Consider the following 8,931-nt stretch of genomic DNA (forward strand, 5'->3'; position numbering starts at 1 on the left):
CATTGGAATATTATTCAGTTATAAAAAGTATTGAGTTATGAAGCCAGGAAAAGATATGGAGAAAACTTAAATGCATATTACTAAATGAAAAAAAGCCAATTTGAAAAGGTTATACTAGTACACTGTATGATTCCAACTGTAGGACATTCCATAGAAGGTAAAACTATAATGAAGATAAAAATATCAGTAGTTTACAGGAGGAAGGGGGAGAGACATGAATAGGCACAGCACATATATTTTTAGGGTAGTGAAAAAGCTCTATCCTACATAATAAAACCCTAATATGCAAATCGACCAAATGGCAGAACAACCAATTGCTATGATGCACACTGACCACCAGGGGGCAGATGCTCATTGCAGGAACTGCCCCCCTTGTGATCAGTGCACTCCCACAGGGGGAGTGCCACTCAGCCAGAAGCTGGGCTTTTGGTGTCATAGCCAAGAAACCATACCTAAATAATCCAAATTAATCCCCTGTCTATTCTTGGATTTAAAGTTAGTCACTTGTAGATGGGATATAGTTGTATCCTTTTTGTTGTTGAATTCTGCCAATCTATGTCTTTTGATTGGGGATTTTAATCTCTTTATATATAAAGTAATTCCTAATAGTAAAGGAATAATTTACTGCCTTTTAAACTTGATTTCTCTGTGTCTTACAATGGTTTTGTTTCTTATTTCCTCCAGAACTGCTTTCCTATGGACTTAGTTGAATTTTTGTAGTGACAAATTTTAAACCCCTCCTCGTTTCCTTTTATGTATATTCTATGGATATTTTCTTTGTAGAGATTACATGACATACTATAGTTATAACATATAAACACACACACAGATAGGCTCTTGTAATAATCTCTTTTAAGCTGCTAATTTCAACTGCATACAAAAGCAAATTTATTGCGGTTCTGCTCCCTTCTTTATGTTAGTAATGTCACAAATTCTATCTTTTTTTAAAAATATATTTTACTGATTTTTTACAGACAGGAAGGAAGAGAGATAGTTAGAAACATCGATGAGAGAGAAACATCGATCAGCTGCCTCCTGCACACCTCCCACTGGGGATGTGCCCGCAACCCAGGTACATGCCATTGACTGGAATCGAAACCGGGACCCCCCCCCCCCCCCCCCAGTCCACAGGCCAACTATCTATCTACTGAGCCAAACCGGTTTCAGCACAAATTCTATCTTTTTATATTGTCTACAAATTAATGCATATAGGGTGGGGCAAAAGTAGGTGTATAGTTGTTCATGTGGAAAATAAAGCCAATAAATAATAATAATATGAGGATAGCCTCTGTGTTTTGAATACTCACAATTGCAAACCTACTTTTGCCCACCCTGTATCAAACATTAGGTTTTAGGCTCTGGTCTTTTAAATCCTATAAAGGAAACAACAGTGGACATATAAAAATTATAATAAAATAAGATCTTATAATTATCCAAGTATTTACTCTGACTAGAGAACTTTATATTTTCATATAACTTCGATTTATTTTCTATTGTCCTTTCTACTTCAAACTGAAGGACTCCCTTTATCATTTCTTGTAAGGTAGGTCTAATGATAATGAATATTCTCAGCTTTAGCTTATCTGGAAATGTCTTAATGTCTCTCTCCTTTTTAAAGGACATTTTGTACCATATATTTAAGGCACTGATTGTCCTACCTGGTTTCAACTTCATTCCGCAACTTTCACTCTCTCTTGCTCCAAAAAATAATTCTGGAGATCTTATGGACAGGGTAGTGGTTATAGCCAACACTATATTATAAACATTAAAGCTGCTAAGAGGCTAGATCTTAATTGTTCTCACAACAAAATTAAGTGATGTAATTGAGGTGTGAGCTAACACTGCAGTGATAATCATACCGCAATACATAAATGCATCAAATTAAGATGTTGTGCATCTTAATATTAAACAATGTCCCAAGTAAATTATATGCCAATAAAAAAATCCACATCCTATTCTCCAGACAAGCTTCCACAACCTGGCTGCACATGAGGCTCATCTAGAAGGTTTATTTTGTTTTGTTTTAACATATTTTATTGAATTTTTACAGAGAGGAAGGGAGAGGGATAGACAGCCGGAAACATCAATGAGGGAGAAACATCGATCAACTGCCTCTTGCACATCCCACACTGGGGATGTACCCGCAACCAAGGTACAAGCGGTTGACTGGAATCGAACCTGGGACCCTTCAGTCCACAGGCCGACGCTCCATCCACTGAGCCATACCAGTCAGGGCTAGGAGTTTTAATAATGTTCCAATACCCAGGGCTCATCTACTAATAATCAATTCACAATTTCGAATCCAGGACAGAATATCCATAGCATTTAAAAGTTTAATCTAATATGCCCGTAATTTTTTAAAAATTGCAACAGCTAAAATTAGGAAACAACCTAAGTGCCCATCAGTAGATGAATGGATAAAAAAGCTGTGTATCACATACAGAATGAAATATTATGCAGCTGTATAAAAGAGGGAACTTATACCCTTTGGGACAGCTTGGATGGATCTGGAAAATATTATGCTAAACGAAATAAGCCAATCTGAAAAAGACAAAAACCACATGATCTCACTTATTTATGAAATCTAATTAAAAAATAAACTGATAAATGGAGTGGAACCGGAGACATGGAATAGAGTCTAGAGACTCTAGAATCTCAAATGGAAGGAGGGGGAGGGGGAGTGGGTGGGTGGATAGCAATCTAGGAACTTGTATACATATATGCACAACCCAAGGATACAGACAATAGGGTGGTGAAGGCCAGGGGTGGGGGGAGTGGTCGTGGGCTGGAGAGGGTAACTGGGGGAAACAAGGGACATTTGTAATATACTCAACAGTAAAGATTTTTAAAAATAAAAGGGCACTATTGCAACACCTCCCTTACTAGGGTGCTGTTCTCAGAATGTCCACAACAGACACTATTGCCACACCTCCCCTTAGGATGAGAGCCTTCTAGGTTTCTCCATAGGCTTTTTTAAAATTTCTTTATTGATTAAGGAATTACATATGTGTCCTTATCCCCAATTGCCTCCCCACCCACCAACTCATGCCCTCACCCCAGCAGTGTCTGAGTAAAATGGTTAGATTTATGCATGCATACAAGTCCTTTGGTTGATCTCTCCCCCTTACCTCCACCCTCCCTTACCTTCCCTCTGAGGTTCGAAGGTCTGAGAACAACATAAACTGATGAAAAAAACAGATCCATAGGCTTTTCTTTTAATTCCCTGCAAGGGCTAGAGCCCTCTTGGACTGTCAGTTGGGTTCTGTTTTCCGATTCCTAGAATTCATTACTAGGTTGCTGTTCTTAAATACACACCAGAAAAAGATATTGCAATACATGCCTGCAAGGACAAGAGCCATCTAGGACTGTCGACTAGGTTTTATTTCTGAACTTTATGAGTGGGTTCTCATATATCATTTTTTCTCACTGTCAGCAGCATTTGGTACCCTTTATTACACATTTCTTTCTAGATGCACTTTTTAAAACTTGGCTCCAATGATATCACCCTTTTGTTTTTTCTCCTCTATCATCTCTTGTTCATTGTTAGTTCCTATACAGATTTCATTTATAATTTCAGTGCTAGTACTCAATGTATAGTCCTTGTCTCTTTTCGATTTACCTAAGGAATTTTATCACTCTCATGAATTTTAATTCCATTTTATATCAATTATTCCATAGTTTTATATCAAAAACTAATTTCTGAATTCCAGATTCTGGGTATAATAACTCCACTCCCATGTACTACTTTCATGCCCTGCTCAAATCCTTTTGGGATCTGTCAGTACATGGGAGTGAACTTCCAAAAGCCATTATCTACATCTCTTTGCTAAAGGATTTTCTCTGAATACTGTGTCCATATACAGAGAGCGTCAGAGGACAAAAAAGTCAACACATCTTGTGGTCACCTCTCAATCAATGACTTATGAGGGTTGGAATGTAATTATGCCAGCTCCCTGCATTTAGAGTAGGATAAATCTGACCTTTATGTTGCACACTATCTTCAGAATCTCACTAAGGAATGAACTCCACATAACCACACTGTTCATTTACTCCCTTCATTTTCCTGCCTCCTGTCCCCAATATCCTACTGATGTGTCCCATATTTGTCTCCCAAATCAACAAGTTTATTCTCAAAACTTTACTACAGAATCTACTTTTAGAGAAACCCCCAAAAAGATAAATATTTGAGATACCTAAGATATTGAGATATTATTAAGATATATAAAAAATAACATGTAAACACCAAACATTTTATTCTACAGGATCCTAGCCAGCAGGTGGGAGGGAATGGAAAAGAAGTAGATACCTCTACATTTCAGAACTTCCTTAGAAGGTGGACACAATATTTTGGATGAAGGAAACTCACCCCGTACTTATCACAAAAAGCCCTTTCTCCCTCACAGGAGATGCCTCCGGAGCATGCATGTGAGTGATAAACTTGGCCCAGCTTTTGGCAAACAGTTTGTGATATTTACACAAACTATAAAGTCTTTTTTCTTTAAAGTAAATGACATGGGACCTTTTGGTGATAACAAGAATAGTTTCTGTCCGAGCCAAGCCCTTAAGCAGCTATACACATATCTCTTAATAACACTATCCCCAATTACCATAAATAGACATTCAGTCCTGTCCAAAATGTCCACGGAGACATTTGGCCGGCACCAAAAAGTCATTAAAATTTGATACTTTCAAAATATACACACTTGCCCTGACTGCTGTAGCTCAGCTGGTTATGAGCATCATTCCATGATCTAAGGAGTCACTGGTTTGATTCCCAGTCAGGACACATACCCAGTTTGTAGGATGCCATTTGTCTCTCTCCCTCTCCTTTCCTCTCTCTATAAAAATCAATAAAAACACATTAAAAAACAATGACATACAACATAAGAAATTATCCTTGCATTCAAATAGCCCTGAATGTTTATTTATACTTCTGGGTTACAGGATTCAGACATAAAAATGCTATCATATTGTATTGGTCCATTGACTATGTTGTGGCTGTATTTCCAACAACCCTTCTTGCTTTGGTAGCCTGACTGGCAATGACACATAGGGCAAGTAGATAGGTCAGGGCACAGATCTTGCAGAAGAGTAGGATTTATATTAACTATGGACCAAATGTCCCCATGGACGTTTTGGACAGAACAAAATATCAAGGACCTTTTGGCATGGACCAAATGTCTCAGTGGTCATTTTGAACAGAACCAAGTGTCCTCCAAGAGTAGTGGCCATAGCTGTGATTGCTGGACAATCTCAATTTTTTGAAGAGACAGCTCAGAGATAAGAAGTAATATAGCTGTATCTTAATAGAACAGATTCTGTAAATCTAAAATTGTGCCAAATGTATCCCAAGGCTCAAATATAACAATGCTTTGTGCTATTCAATTTGTTCCTAGAATTATTAATCACTCCTAAAGCAAATAATCCAGTATGTTTCATAAAAGGCCTGTGTTAATGAAAAATGTAACCATTGTAGGATGGCCATAGTTCACCTAAGGGTGGGAAGCAATTAACTCTATAGTCACAACCCTTTAATATTAGCTTCCTTTTAGAAGACCTTGGAAATCAGCATTTCCTAAAATACTAAGAATCACAAGAGGTCTCACTAACAATTCTGACTCCTGGAATTCTCCAGTTTAGCTACTGATTCAGTAAGGCTAAGAACACAACCAGGAAATTGTACAAAATATCTTCTCCTTCCTCTGCCTCTGTCTTATTTTCTCTGAATGCAAGCAGTATTTTGCATACAATTAGATCTGACCACTAATTTTTCTCCTGGTACCAATAAGCTAACATCTGAGATAGGTGGCATTTGTCTAAATAAAAAAGGTTAGCCTCATCCCTCCTAGGTTCTCTTATTGCACAAAATCTTTCACCAATTCCCAGTATTTCTAGATATTGATACAGAACTCAACTAAAAAGAAGTATTCTAATAAACTCACTACTATCCTCATGATTGCCTGGCTGTCCAACTTACAGTAAGGTTTGTTTCAACTGCTTTAAGAGCACTCTTTATTAGAAAACAACAGATTATTTGTTGAAATTTGGTATACAACTACTTGAAATAATTTAATGTGGTGGATAAAAGCCCCACAAAGCTTTCAGAGGCACTCACCTATATAACTCAGCACCAATTAGATACAAACAGATTGAAGATATCATCACTAGTTTAAACTTATTGCAAAGTTTAATATGTGAAGTTTATTGTACCTGAATGATATATACCTTAGCAAAGCTGTTGGAAAAGAAATATAAAATTTTATTTTTTGATCATTTTACTAGTGTATATTGACCTTGTAAACTATAATTATAATGAATTCCGTTTTTATTTTTTAATTGCCTTATAGAGTAAACATATATATAAATAATAGCCATATATCTTTTAGGCTATTCTACAAAGAGCTTTTGCTAATAGAGACACTTTTACTTTTCTTTTTCAATCTTAAACCTTCCTCCCCTTTTGCTTTTGCTTTTTCCTTCCTCTATTGCACTATCTGAGATCTTCTCATCGCATGGAAAAACAATCAAAATTATAGTATGAATCATCCTATTTTCTGTGTTTAATGATGTCCATAATCGAACTGAGTATCTACTTACATTTCAGTAATTAAAATTTTTTTTATCATGACTAACTATCCATTGAACTAGTCATATGATTTTCTCTTTTGGTCTGTTAAGGTACTGAACTACATATCTTTGTGTTCAAATGCTGAATCAACCCTGAATTGCAGAAAATCCTACTTAATAATAATTTTTAAAAAATATTGCTGTATTCAACTTGCTGATATTTTGTCAGTAAATGACACTTAACTTTTATAGGAAAGGTTTTCATTGACTATTTCAAAATGCTTCTGATATTTCCTAGGCCTTTATTCTATGCCTATCTACTACAGGCATTTTTAGACATTTTGTATGTAACAAATCATTTAACAATCAGAAGCAGCTATTTTATTTTAATCTTTTTTATAAATGAGTTAACTTATAATCAGATAAGTTATAAAATTTTATAAGGTTCCACCCTTACTAAGACACAGAGCTATGACCTGAAGAAGAGTTGTCTGGCTCTAGATTCTTTTGTTGTTGTTTTTAATCCTCACTGCAGAATATTTTTCCCATTGATTTTTAGAGAGAGTAGAAGGAAGGGGGAAAGAGAGAGAGGGAGGGGGAGAGAAAGGGAAAGAGAGGGAGAGAATGAGAGAGAGAGAGAAGAGTGAGAGAGAGAGAGAGAGAGAGAGAGAGACAGAGAGAGAAATACATATGACAGAAAGACAGAGATTGGTTGCCTCCCCCCTGTGTCCCAATGGGGCTGGGGAAGGAATCTGGAACCCAGGTATGTGCCCTTGGCCAGGAATCAAACCCAAAGCCCTTCAGTGCATGGCCTGACACTCTAACCACAGAGAAACACCGTCCTGGGATGGCCCTAGATTCTTAAGAATACGGTATCAATATCATCTTAGGGGTTATTTTTCCTTTTTTAAGATTAAATCACAGAAATTAGAAACAAGCTAAATTTCCCAAAAAATTCCAATTTAAGTGTGTGACTAAAGCTAGCCAAAGACAGGTGTGTATGTATTTCCACTAACTATGAAAGCTCTGGTTTAGGGAAGTAGGAAGGATGATGTAATAGTGTTCCACAGATTGCTCTGTGTCTCTTGCTCCGTCACTCTCAACTGTAGTAGCAAGTTACTGTCATCTTAGAAACTCTGAAAAGATACCTGTTACTAGGATCTCATATACCAAATGGTATCCTAATTTTGGAAAAGAACATGGGAACAGGTAATTTTCAAAGTTCTTCAGGTGCTTCTAATACCTATATATGTTTTCAAAATACAGAGGTTCCAGACATATTTGTAAATTGTAGCTTCTGAAATTCTTTACCTGCCTTATCTCCTGATGATACACAGCTCCCTTGCTTAGAAAGACTTCATGTCTTATTATTTTAGGATCTATAAACATACACATTATTTTCTCCACACCCCATTCATTGTGCCCATAAGAATTGCCCTCTAAACTTCCTGTTATAGGACTAGCTTTGATGACCTCTCTGTGTGGCACTTCTCAGTCAGTGCCAAGACATATAATCCCTCTGTGTCTTATCTCTCCTGACATTTGTTTTCCTATAGCAGTGTTTAAAATACACTGCTCAACATAGAGGAGCTGGCTGCGGCTGCACAAGTAAACAAGACATCCACTGTCTCCCTTTGTATTGTGTCTTCTTGAGGTGGGTAACATGGGCCATATATTGTTGTGGTTTTTGTATAGTATTGCTGTCAGGACTGCTCCAGCTCTGGTCCTTCTAGGAATAACTGTTCCTGGTTCTCAGAAGGATAAATTGAGCGTGCAAAATGGCATATATTCTTAAATGCTCCAGGAGATGGAGCTTTTTTCCATATGTATTGTTTAACATGCTTACTTTTAATTGATTTGGGTGCAGAAGGGAAAAAGGGAACAGTCTTCCCTAATGAAAAGTAAAGGGGTTTAGCCCTGGCCAGCATGACTCAGTGGTTGGAGTGTCAGACCCAACTACCCTCCAAAAGGGCCTTGGTTTCATTCCTGTTCAGGGAAATTTCCTGGGTTGCAGGTTCAGTCCAGGCCCTGTGTAGGCACCAGCAGGAGACAACCAATAAATGTGTCTCTCTGGCATAGATATTGCGCTCTCTCTCTCTCTTTCTCTCTCTCTCTTCCCCTCCATCCTCCTATGAAAAATCAATGAAAAAAAAATATCCATAGGTGAGAATTAAATTTACAAAATAGTAAGAGATTTTAAAAATTCAGGAGTTGAGGCTGTTCTTTCTCAAGTTGGAGGATCCAGGAAGTGGACTGTGGTTCTGCTCATTGAACTCTTTATGGGGCTGTGTCATAAACATTCTGGTTTATTTACACCTTCTAAGGTGATCAAATAGCTAACTTCTCATTGAATATCAAAGCCTG

Source organism: Myotis yumanensis, unplaced genomic scaffold, assembly GCF_028538775.1.
Source record: "Myotis yumanensis isolate MYYU_CA2020_CCGP unplaced genomic scaffold, mMyoYum1.0.hap1 SCAF_5, whole genome shotgun sequence".
NCBI lineage: Eukaryota > Metazoa > Chordata > Mammalia > Chiroptera > Vespertilionidae > Myotis > Myotis yumanensis.